Source organism: Pelophylax lessonae, assembly GCF_965119305.1.
Source record: "Pelophylax lessonae genome assembly, chromosome: 6".
Lineage (NCBI taxonomy): Eukaryota > Metazoa > Chordata > Amphibia > Anura > Ranidae > Pelophylax > Pelophylax lessonae.
In genome coordinates, this window is record NC_138773.1 from 269,241,617 (window position 1) to 269,254,737 (window position 13,121).

The window sequence follows — 13,121 nt, forward strand, 5'->3', positions numbered from 1 at the left end:
TTCTGCGCATGTGTGCCATTCACTACCCTGCTGTTAGTGACAACTGGAGTCATCCTAGAACTTCTGGACCCCACAGGACACTCCCGATTTCTGCACGGCTGTCCTGCGTGAGACCCCAGTCGCCATGTCTTCCAAAAGGTAGGAAACTTCATACAAAATGGTCCTTATGAGGGAGGAGGATAAAAAAAGAACGTGGCCTCTTGCTCAGCCTGAAAATGTATGGGGTCCTATGGAGTAGGAGCGAGGGTGGGGCAACCCAAAGGTATGCTGCCATCAAAGTCTGTCAGGAAATGGGCTTTTGATTGTCCTGCCAGTAGTTTGAATCTTGGCTAAAATTGAGTTACTTCCATTCTCATATGTAGGTGCTCATTGGTAAGCCTGGAATGATACTTAGTTTTAATAATGTTCATAGTGGAGAAAGCTGACTCACAGCTGTACGTAGATCCAAACATGGTCAAGGTGTGTAGTGCTACCTTGATTAGACAAGAGAAATCAGTGTCAGGCATATTCTGTAGCCAGAAGTTAGCAGGATCAGTTCCTCCAAAGTGCTCTCTAATGCCTCGTACACACGAGGCATTAGATCATCAGAGTGACCCTTAACATAAAATTTTCCCATCAGTGGGCCCCATAGCATAAAATATGCCCATCAGCGTGCCCCTTAACATAAAATATGCCCATCAGAGCGACCCTTATCATAAAATAAGGGGCATGCTGATGGGCACATTTTATGTTTAGGGCCACTCTGATGAGCACATTTTATGTTAAGGGCCACTCTGATGAGCAGAACAAAATGTGCCCATCAGTGTACCCCTTAACATAAAATGTGCCCATCAGTGTGCCCCTTAACATAAAATATGCCAATCAGCGTGACCCTTAGCATAAAATGTGCCCATCAGCCTGACCCTTAACATAAAATAAGTAGCATGCTGATGGGCAGATTTTATGTTAAGGGGCCCTCTGATGGGCACATTTTATGTTAAGGAGCACTCTGATGGGTACAACAAAACATGCCCATCAGGGTGCCCCTTAACATAAAATATGCCCATCAGAGTGCCCCTTAACATAAAATGTGCCCATCAACAAAATATGCCCATCAGAATTCCCCTTAACATAAAATATGCCCATCAGCCTGACCCTTAACATAAAATAAGTAGCATGCTGATGGGCACGTTTTATGTTAAGGGGCACTCTGATGGGCACATTTTATGTTAAGGGGCACGCTGATAGCCACATTTCATGTTAAAGGGCACTCTGATGGGCACAACACAATGTGCCCATCTGTGTGCTCCTTAACAAAATATGCCCATCAGCAATCACCTTTAAAAAAATGTGCCCCACATACCTTGAGGGCAGGAGTCAGCACAGGTGGAAAGCTGCAGGGGCAGAAGATGCGAGATATACTTCGCAAGGAGTGAGAACCAGGAGTTGCAAGCAGCAGGGGGCGCGCACGTGCTCAGCTGGGAGTGAGAGCTGGGAGCGAGAGTCACCTTCAGGAGCAGGGGACACCCGTGGTTCCAGCAAACCAATGACTGCTGAGATGTAGCACTACACTGGCGGCCTGACGGTCCGAGCAGAATTGTCGCTCTGTTCATGCTCGATCCGCGGGTTGCCATTTAATGACGGCTGCTCTACATCAATTTTATCACCTTTAACTGAGGAAGTAGAAATTTATTGAAACACATTTTTATTGGGGGGGGGAAATAAAAAAATTGGACCTCATTGGGTGCCTCTGCCAATCGCACTACCTACCGGCCCTTTTTGCGCTGACTTTTTCTACTACTTCATATCTTCATACAGCAGCTTGGCGTGTTGCGTTGCAGTGCCATCCAGTGTGAATGAGGCCCATAGAAAACAATTGTTTTCTATGTGCCCTAGGGATGGCCTCTGTTTATCCAGTGCAGAAAAACACAAGTCACTGCATAAAGTGTGAATGAGCTCTTCAAAGAAATGCCATTCCTCCATGATTTCCATGAGAAAGGTGCACTCGGGGCCAGCTGCCCTGTAAGCTTACTTTATTTTGGCAATAATATTTGGTTCCGGGATTATAATAGTTTATTTAATGCAAAGGTATTTAATGGAACTGTCCTACGCCAAGATTAAAGTTGACAAACCAAATCAGAAGCATACCAGCTATTGGAGCACTTCAAATAAAGATGAACATGAGAACAGCTGAACAAGTTGAACAAGAATACCTATCATAGCTGTGGAAATCTGCTTGTGCAAATTTATGTATGGGTCCGATATAGGTCAAACATCAAAGAACGATATGACATTATAGCTGTCAGTGGAAGCACAATAGGATCATAGCAGAAGGCTCAGGTGTCACAGCGACTGGGGGAACATCTGAGAAGATTTTTAAAAGGATCTGTCACATACAAAGCAAGATTACAGTACAGATTAGAACGCCGCAGAATTATTTTTAATGTGATCATCAGTCCTTTTTTTTTAATATTATCTAAAGCCAATTTTTATTTTAAGCTTTTTAAACTTATTTTAACCTCTTCAGCCCCGGACGGTTTACCCCTCCTTCATGACCAGGCTATTTTTTGCGAAACGACACTGCGTTATTTTAACTGACAATTGCATGGTGGTGCAATGCTGTACCCAAATAAAGTTTATGGGTTTTTTTCCCCACAAATATTACTTTATTTTGGTGGTATTTGATCAGCTCTGCGGTTTTTATTTTATGCGCTATAAACCAAAAAACCCCGACAATTTTGAAAAAATAAAATAAAAATATTTTTTACTTTATGCTATAAAACACATCCAATAAAAAAATCTAATTTCTTCATCAATTTAGGCTAATATGTATTCTGCTATATGTTTTTGGTAAATCGCAATATTCATATATTGATTGTTTGTGCAAACGTTATATCATCTACAAACTGTGGGATATATTTAAATATTTTTTTTTTTACTTGTTTTTACTAGTAATAGCGACGATCAGCAATTTTTAGTGAGACTGTGACATTGCGGTGGGCAAATCTGACACTTTTTAGGAACCAGTGACACCAATACAGTGATCGGTGCCAAAAAAAAGCATTGTCACTGTACTAATGACACTGGCAGTGAGGGGGGTTAACATTAGGGGCGATCAAAGGGTTATATGTGCTCCTAGGGAGTGCTTTCTAACTGTGTGGGAGGTGGCCTAACTGGAGAAAGACAGAGATCCATGTTTCTGCTTAGCAGAAACACAAGATCTCCATCTTCCCCTCTCACAGAACGGCAGTTTGCCTTGTTTACATAGGCAGACTACCTCTCCTGAGAACGATCGCCAAGTGTCATCAAACATCAAGTCTGCTGGACCCGCTGTGTCCAATCACAGCGGGTCGCTGGGGGGTTACATCAAAAATGCACAGGAATGTGTCAAAAAACGAGCATGCAGAAACGCATTCGGACTGTGTTTCTATGGTGTGAGCCAGCCCTCAAATACATTACATGTGCAAGCTGACCAATAGAGTCAAAGTGATCCATCCCTGGCTCTCTGTACCCCTATGGGGGAAACCCACTCTCTATAGTTATCCTAGTTGTCACCAGAACCAGAATAGAGGGGGATACCAGTATGGACATTTGTACCAGTGACAACTGCAAGGACATTTCCTTTACATTGGAAAGATTTCCCCTCTAATCCTGTTGTATGTACTGGAGAGAGAAGTGAAATGAGTGGAAATCTCCTCCAAAAAAATTTCACTATATCACAAAAAGGTTTTGGCAGATTAGAAGTGGGGTTAAATAGCTAACATGGATCACAACATGGGAAGTGCTGAGAAAGTAAGGCGACAACCTATAATATTTACACGTAATTCCCTTACATATACCCGGTAAAGTGACTGGCCTCAGATGATACATAGAGGTGAAACAAATCCTCCTACATAAGGTTTACCTGTTTATCTGCAATCTTATCTTTTCTACATCTGTTCAAAGTGCTGAATTTTAAAGCTTGTCCGGGAGTTCAGAAAAAAGGGTGAGGAAAGCTGAAATTACACACTTCAGAGCTCAATGAGGAGAGCTCTGAGAGGTGATTGGAGGGAGAGGATACACCCCCCCTTCACACAGGAACAGAGCTGAGGCTGTCAATCAGCTGGAGATCCCTCCCCTGTCACTTTTTTTTTCTTGGTGTCAGGAAAACGTGTCAGAGGTATTAATGCTAATAGCGGGGAACAAAGCAGAAGAGAGAAATTACACTTTGTGGTCTAAATTAGGACAAGTACACACTATAGAGGGATATGCTTTGTTTATATTTCATGTCTTCATGTCACTTTAAGGCAGTGGTGGGATTCAGCCGGCTCACACCGGTTCCACAGAACCGTTTACTAAACATTTGGAAGTTCGCTGAACCGCCTTACTGTGACCATCTGTATCATCCACTCTGGCTCTCTCTGCCTCTGTCCCTGCCTGTGCTGCGGCGGCGGCGCTCTCTCTCTGCGGGGAGGCTGCCGGAGCCCACACACTGCACTGGTTTCTAGGCTAGAGCCGCTTAGCGTCTAGCAACCAGTGACGGCACCCCCTTTCTCCTCCAGACCGCTGGGCCGCTGCCTCCCAGTCCCCGGCTATTACAATTTGGCTCCAGCAAAGGTTGGCCCCGGGGCGCAGAGCAGTGAGCCCCGAGCCCACCCATTGTGTGACGATAGCGAATGAAAATTCGCTATTGTCACAGGGATCCTCCTCCTGGCCAATCAGGGAGCGGGTCCGAGACCCGCTTCTTGATTGGCCGAAAGGCAAACCCCATGCCATTGGCCGAGGAGGAGGCGGGAGGACTGAGGACTCGAGGAGACACGGGGACTTAAGAGAAGCCACTGCTACAGGTAAGTGCACTGGTCTTGGGGGGGGGGGGCTTGGCACGCTGTTCACTCTGCATTGAAAGGGGGCACGCTGGTCTCTGCATTGAAAGGGGGCACGCTGGTCTCTCTGCATTGAAAGGGGGCACGCTGGTCTCTGCATTGAAAGGGGGCACGCTGGTCACTGCATTGAAAGGGGGCACGCTGGTCTCTCTGCATTGAAAAGGGGCACGCTGGTCTCTGCATTGAAAGGGGGCACGCTGGTCTCTGCATTGAAGGGGGCACGCTGGTCACTGTTTTGAAGGGGGCACACTGGTCACTGTGCACTGAAAGGGGGCACGCTGGTCATTCTGCATTGAAGGGGGCACGCAAGAATCTGATGCACATAATGTCTTCGACAGATCAGATCCTTGACTGACAGCTCCAACCCTCTTTGCAATGGGGAGGGCCTGGCAAAGCTAAGGTCACGTCACAGAACATGTGACCTACACCAGCTTAACCCCGCCCCCAGCCCAGGCCGCACTGTATGCGACCAATGTGACCACCACTTAACAAAAGGAAAAAAAAAAGCCATGTATATCAGTGGCTGACAGTATGCCCTATCATTTAGATGTGGGCATACTATTAGGGTTTAGAGTCCCTTTTAAAAAAAAAAAAAAAATTATTATTTTCTTTCTTTCATATGATCTTTCTCTTTTCTGTGCTGCCACTTTTTATGTTTTTTTTTTCTCTATTTTTGTTTTTTTATACTGGAACTTGCTGTGAGAAATCAAATGTGGCGAAAGTAATGGTTAAAGGCTTACTACAAAATGACAGGTCCTCTTTGATGGTCATAAGACTTTTGATGTAGGTACTTTCCTGCTAAAGCTGTGTGGGAATGCAGTGTGATTCTTACTTGGCACAGTATGAAAGAGATTATTTGTTCCTATTGGGGCAGATATAGGTCTGATTATCCGAGTCAGCTCTGATTAAACATTACAGGAGGAAGTAATAACAATAGACTGCTGCCAGCTCGTATAAAGTACCGAGACCTGACTAAGACCATCTCTGTAATATTCCAGAGCATCATGGTGGCACTTTCCAGGAAAGTCCCGTTTTATTAACTGTGCCTATAAATTGGAACATATGCACTCATTTGAATTGTAAATTCAAGGATAAAAAAAATTCCCAAGGTGCACAGGGAGCTTTCCCTTCTCCATTATGCCAATTAACAGGTCACAATGGAGGGATGGGTCTCACTTCTCCGAGTGTCTAAATAAGCAGCAACCAATCAGATTATCCCATTAATTGTAATACTATAACCCTCCAGTGCAGTTTTGAATCTGGCTGATGGCGATGAACACACACAGTTCCTATTTCAGACACTTTGAGAAATAACGTGTTAACTTAGCCCCCTGCCATAACCCCCCAGACCAGGCTGTGTCAGTATATACAGCCATCCACACACAGCATACTTGCCAACTGTCCCGTTTTTGCAGGGACAGTCCCGGCAAATAGGAGCCTGTCCCCGGAAACTTACATTGTCCTGGCAAGCGCCGGTTAATCGGGCTGCCCGTAAATGCCATTACTCGTAAATGCCCGGTGCTCGTAAAAAAAAATTGTTGCGGGCCAACATCATAACTGCGCATGCGCCATTCGGACACCTGCTGGACTCGGGATAGCTCTTCAAGCTCAGCCGGGCAGGCGCATGCGCAGTTATATTATGGCGCCTCCTGGCGCCATTTTTAAATCAAAGGCACTCGTTCTCATTAGCGCCACCTTGCACTTTTTTTATATTTACATATTACATTTTATGTATGGTCACACCTGAGCACATTTGACACTTTGGAATTGCAGGGAATTTTGATAAGAATTTTAAACTTTTAAAGTATAAAAAGCAGAAGTAGTGCAGCTGGATGGGAGAATTATTCTAACTCTGATACTTTGGCCTTAAGTTTGAAATTCCATTTTCAATTTCCTGTAATTCTCTCTTTATTAAATAGACTCTGATGATAAGTAGGCGGAGATTAATTATGTGGAGTGGGTGGAGCTTCAGGGAAGTGGGTGTGGTAAGTAATTGATAGCTGTGCTGCAAAGTGTCCCTGGGAATTTTTTTCAAATGTTGGCAACAATGACAGCTAACCCAACTGCAGTAGATTTCATCTCTCCTTCTCTGCCTATGAATATGCAGAGTGGCCTTACAGGTAAGAGAGAGAGTCGGCCAGAGACTTTTGCAGCCATGGCCAGAGGTGAGGCCCAACCAATGAGCAGGATACAAATATACTGTGATTGGCTGCAGTAGAGCCTAGGAAAGGTGGATCCTGCCCTGGGAATGGTAAAGGACTAGTGCTGAGAGCCACCTGGAATTATGGGGAATGTAGTCCACTGGAAGACAGCCTCTATTAAGCAAAGCACCGTATGGAACTACAAGTCCCAGGAGAGATGGTGTGCTGGGAGAGGTGGAAAAAGGAAGGAGACACTTGGACTGGGGGAGTCTCATGTGGGGAGTGAGTGGTGACATTTTGGAGTATGCTGGTTGTTGCCAGATTTCCCAGTGATGTTGGAGTTGGAGTGGGCTGCTGCATTCGCTCAGAGGCTGCTGCCGTCGGAGAGATGCAGTAAACTGGAGGAGAGGGGCATTACTGACTTCATAAGGGATCATCCAGCATTGCTGCCAAAACCATGGGCTCCCCAGGAGGCACTCTTTAAATGTCCAGGGTTTGGGACACCAGAGAAGAGGAGTAGGCTTCACAAAAGACTGGTGTAAAACAGCTGCGCTATGCGCCACTTGGCAAACAATCAATAGTTGCAAATGTTTGAAAAATTACATAAAATGCATAAAAAGCAGCTACACAAAAAGATCCTGAAATAATCATAAAACATAAAAAGTGTAAAATTGTAGCGCTTAAAATGATAAAAAGTCCATATAATTAAAAAGAAGAAGTCCTTTAAAATCAATCAGACAGTAGATAACCACGTGTGGATAGGAAATGGTGCTTTCACCAGCTCTCCCTCGGAAGACTGCGTGACATAAAACCACCACCAAGAGAGGTATCTTAAATACCCTTACCAGATCTCACCATCTTATGAGCAGTGTACGTGAACAGATATCAATAGACATAAGACTGGCTCTTAGCAGGTATCCATAGTCAACTGTATCTCATACGCTGATATTCCCTCGTAAACTTGATCTCAAAAAGATACAAGCGAAGCCTCTCATAGTGTAATAAATCCTAGATAATCTTTTATTGACGTAAATCAATTTAAATTGCATTTACATTTCTGCAGAGTGGCAGCAGCGTTGAGTATATCCACATGTAGTTGTTTCAAACCGAAAATATGGCCGCCGTCGTCCTCCACTGCGCAAGCATCCGCCTCCACCAATGGGGACACCCGACGTACGTTTCGTCATACGTAATGACGTCGTCAGGGGCGTCACAAAAGACTGCATCGTGGTGAGAGGCTGCTGGCTGCAAATGCATTACTCTCCCTAACTTGGGACTTTACCGTGACCTCCATTGATTTCCAGCTTTCATGGGGTTCGCCCAAGTATGACGCATACATATTTACATTGATCCAAGCTTGATCAATATAACTATGCAAACATATCCATACCTAAACTTTAGATTTAAATATATGCAAGGAAGCAAAAAAAATGCTTTGACAGTCCTACTATGTTTTTTTCACTGTGTCAAAAAAAAATAGTTTAGGGTGCACTACTTGAGCACTTTTCCAGCTCGTACAGTAGGACCATGACAGAATTTTGTCCTGTAGCACTATGTTTCCTGTGAGCAAGCATTATAACATACAGTACATTAATATGTACAATGTAACAAAATGTTAAATGAAAGAACAGGCCCATCTAAAACTAGCAAGTCAGACAGGATTCCATACCTTTCCAGATCTTTACTAGTGTCTTTCCAAAAGGGAGATCTCTCACTACTAGGGCCGGGCCGAGGGGTGGGCAGAAGAGGCTGCACTTTATTAGAGGGTGTGTGCCAAAGGAGCAGGACCTGCAACCTATGATGCTGAAGTAGTTCATAGCACCTAGAGGTGGTATTTGTTCCAGCACTGCTCACTATCACATGATAAAGTCCTGTAAAAATTTCACTAGAGGGCATGATACAGAATTTCTGTGTGCAGCACCCCATGCTGGATAGCCCAAAGGACTGTATGGAGAGCTCAAGGCACTAGGAACAGTATCTCAGCTAGACTGAGCTCCAGCTAAAGCTTACCTACAATAGTGTCAGGTCACCTGATTTTGTTGGGAGTCTATTGGTTTCCAAGCCCAGCTGCCAGTCAACCCACCTGACCTCTATATGCATTAGATTGTGTCTTAGGCAATATCACGGACACCCAAGGTAGAGTTGGTCAGGATAGCATTGCAATGGCTGGGTATTGAAACAGAAATTACCTTTTGGGTAAGAACAAGGTGCAGAAAGGAGGTATGTGATACAAGCACCAGGCTGCCAACCTCACCCTTGCCTCATTTTTGGGGCCTGATAAATCAATTTATAGAATCACATACCACTTGCTGAAAGTGACATTTCAGATATTGCATTTCAGATATTATTCTAAAAACAATATCCCTAACCAATTTCACAACTCTATTCCAACACTTCTATAGCACTACCCCTAAAGGAGCTGCTAGTTAAGATTGGTCCTCTGTTGCTGGCCTCGACCTTCTCAAAGACCTCAGCCCCTCTGACACACCATGCTAAGTACACAAACAAACAGTTTCACAGTGAAATCACAGACAATAACACTATTAGAGCCAGTTCACACTGAGGCGATCCGACTTCGAGGGGCGACCTGTGAAGTCACGGTGCACAGTGTGCACCGCGACTTCGACGCGACTTGCAGGGACTTCACATAATGCAAGTCTATGCAAGTCTCTCCCAGGTCGCCCCAAAGTAGTACAGGACCCTTTTTCTAAGTCAGAGCGACTTGTTTCGCTCCTATTAGAATGGGTCCTGTACTACTCAATGGCGAGCGACCGACCGCGACTTGTCAGGCTGACAAGTCGCCTGAAAAGTCGTGCTAGTCTGAATGGGGTCTTACCCAACTATAATGCTATTTCAAAGAATGCAAACAACAGACCAATTAGTAAAACAAATTAAATGTATTGTCATATAATATAATGGGTAAAGGCAAACAAAGGTAAGGGGTGAAATGAACAATAATTGTGTTAGTACTCTTAAAATACAGGACAATTTACTCTTAAAATACAGGACAATTTACTCTTAAAATACAGGACAATTTAGAGTAACAGGGCCCAGGTGTTGGGGTACCAGGAAACCAGACCACCCGAAGATGCAAGTAAAATAAAGCGATTTATTTATGCAACAATATTAATCACACAGCAAGAGAGAGGAGCAAAATCAAGAACAGCCGGGGTCAAGTTCGGAAGCAGGTAGTCATGCAATATGAAAAAAGAGTATGAGTAACAACTAGGTAAATGGCCAGTGGAGGAACACTATTTTACTGGTACTTAGGCTGGCCATGCATGAGCCTTTTTTTTTTTTTTTTCATTTTAACCAGTGGGTTGAACGTAGTTAATAGTGAAAAACCCTATTCAAGGAATTGTTGGGCGTTATTAACTTCCAAATGGGGGCCAATGTTAATCTGATTTAAAAAGTTATCTTTAAAAAGCAAATATTGGGAATGATTGATGATGACTAAAAATCTAAATTCTGTATAATACTACTACTACTACTACTAATAACAAAAATAAAAAAAAACAAGTACAAAATAACATTTGTTACCCATAGCCATCACTCAAAATTATTGTTCGATTTTCCATAAAATAAAAGAGAACATTGATGTTTGCTATTAGCAACAGCTCCATTATTGTGCTATTTTTTTTCTACAGTTTTCAGGAATCTGCCCTATGAGTTTTCAGTTCAATGAGACTTTTAACTGCTCTAGAAGCAGCATACTGATGAACTCATCTGTCTGTTACTCTGCTTTCACCTCCTTAGCACTGCTGTAGTGGTGGCTGGTGCTCCATTTTTTTTTGGGGGGGGGGGCCACACTTACTCCATCCAGGTTGCGGCTTTCCCGGCCAGGGCCGCTGATAGGGGGGGGGGCACCGGTCCTCCTGTCGGGGCCCAGGCACACAGGGGGCCCGGACAGCAGGAGGATTGGTGGAGCAGAGAACAAACAATGCCTTTTGTGTGTCTCTCCCAGCAATCCCTTTCCCTCCCATCGGCTTTCAGTTGCTTGGTGAGAAACACACATGACTGGATTTCAGTTCTGCCCCCTTGGCCGGCCGCCACTGAGCTCCTTCCCCTGCCCCCACTACCGCCCGCACTCATAGCCAGGACAAAGAGACGGCAGCCTGGAGCCGAGAGAGAAGAGGCAGAGAGGAAAGAGCCGGGAGGAGGTGAGCTGTGTTGTGCTCTCCCATCCTATCAGAAGAGCGTTTCTCTATACACATGAGACCGGATCGCACTGTACACACCCCGCCCCCTATCCACATTTCCTGCTGCCGGGAGGTGAGCAGCCCTTGGAGGAGATAGGGGGCTGTGTGTGTGAGTACAATGTTATCTACAGTAAAAGCGATCCGGTCTTATGTGCTGTATAGACCAGCTCTCTTCTGCTGGAGGAGAGAGCAGAACACAGCGCACCTCCTCCTGGCTTTAATTGGCTTCCCCCTGTAAGTTGGGGGGAGGGCGATGGGCAGCTATCTGTGTTGGGAAATGTATTGGGGATTTGGGCAGGGGGCATATGTGCTAGAAGAAAGAATCGGGTGGATATGTGCTAGAAAAAGGGTTTGGGGGTGGTTGGGCAGGGGTTGAACCAGGAGGGGGTGGGGACATTTGGGCTAATAGGAGGGATTGGGGGGGATTTGTGCTGGCAGGGGGGATTTGGGGAATACAATTTCTGCTAGGTTAGAAGGTTTGAGAAAGAGAATATGTGCTAGGCAGGTGATTTTTTGGGGTGAGGGAGATATGTGCTAGGAGAGGGGATTCAGGTGGGATTTGAGCTGGGGGGCAGGATTGGGGGTGGGAGTTGGTGGACTATGTGCATTATTGTTTGGGGAGAATTTTGGCTTGAAGATGGAATGTATGTTTTTTTTATGTATGACGGAAAGTTTGTGTCCACAAATAATAATTTTCATGTATTTTTTTCTGAAAATATCATTTTGACATTTTCGAATGGGGGGGGGGCCTCCGTCAGGTGTGATTTCTAACAGCAGCCCTGTCCCGGCTTCTCCTCCCGGCTGATCCGGTCTTAAGATCCGCCTCCTGTCCTGATTGGCCGGAAGGAGAGGCCGGAAGACGATAAAAAATATTGATTCGCTAATGTCACAAGTGGGTGGGTTCAGGGCACAATGCTTCCCTGAGCCCAACCTTTTTGAAGCCAATTGGAGCCTCAGGCTCTAATCATGTGTTTTAAAAAAAAAAAAAAAAAAATACTCATAGAAACCTATGAGTCCGGTGCCCCACATGAAGATTAGGAGGCGACGCATCGGAGATTAGTGGGGCAGCGCCCCTTCGCCTCTTATGGACTGGCCGCCGCTGCTCTGCTGTCATATGACTGGTGCCAAGTCATATGGAAGTACTTACACAGTTTGCATTTAAAAACTGAATTTAAAGCTTAACTCCTGGCACAAAAACTTTAATTTAAATATGTTCCTCAATAGCCTCAATGGGAATCTAATTAGTGTTCACCAAATGCCGTCACAAACCCAGATATTACCTTGTAGAAGTAGCAGGACATCATCACAGTACTGCGCAAAGCCTTTTTTAGAGAGCAGAGGGCAGTGTTGCCAATTTACCAGATTGAAATTTACTGACACGACACCCAAAATTTACTGGCACAGCCATGTTTTTACTGGCATATCCAAAAGTTCAAAATTTAAAGTTTTAAGTGCAAATTTCAGTATTTAGGCTGCAAACAAGTACAATATGCAATTAGAAGTGTCATTTAAGGTAGATATTAAGGCAAAAAACGTATTTTATTTTTATATAGTAAGTACAGTAAGTAACTCAGGGACAGGACTCAGGAGGGGAAGAAATTAGAATGGTCATAGTGACACGCCAGGTGGTCCCTTCAGTCCACTCCAGTCCAAACAGCACTGACAGTCCTGCTCCAAGCTGTCCTTGCTCTTGTCCCGCAAACCAGCACACGAAGCTCTGGCCAATTTGCTCGGCTCCCTTACACTATGACATCACACGACGTGCTCAGGCACCGCCTCTGCCAGACCCGCTCCCTGCCGGCGCTGCTTAAACACACTGTAGCAGGCACTCAGATGGTCTCAGCGGAGTGTCACAGCCATATTTTTTACTGGCAACCTTTTCCTGTCACTGGCATTTACTGGCAGGAGAAAAGTGCCCATTTTTTACTGGCTGCCAGTAT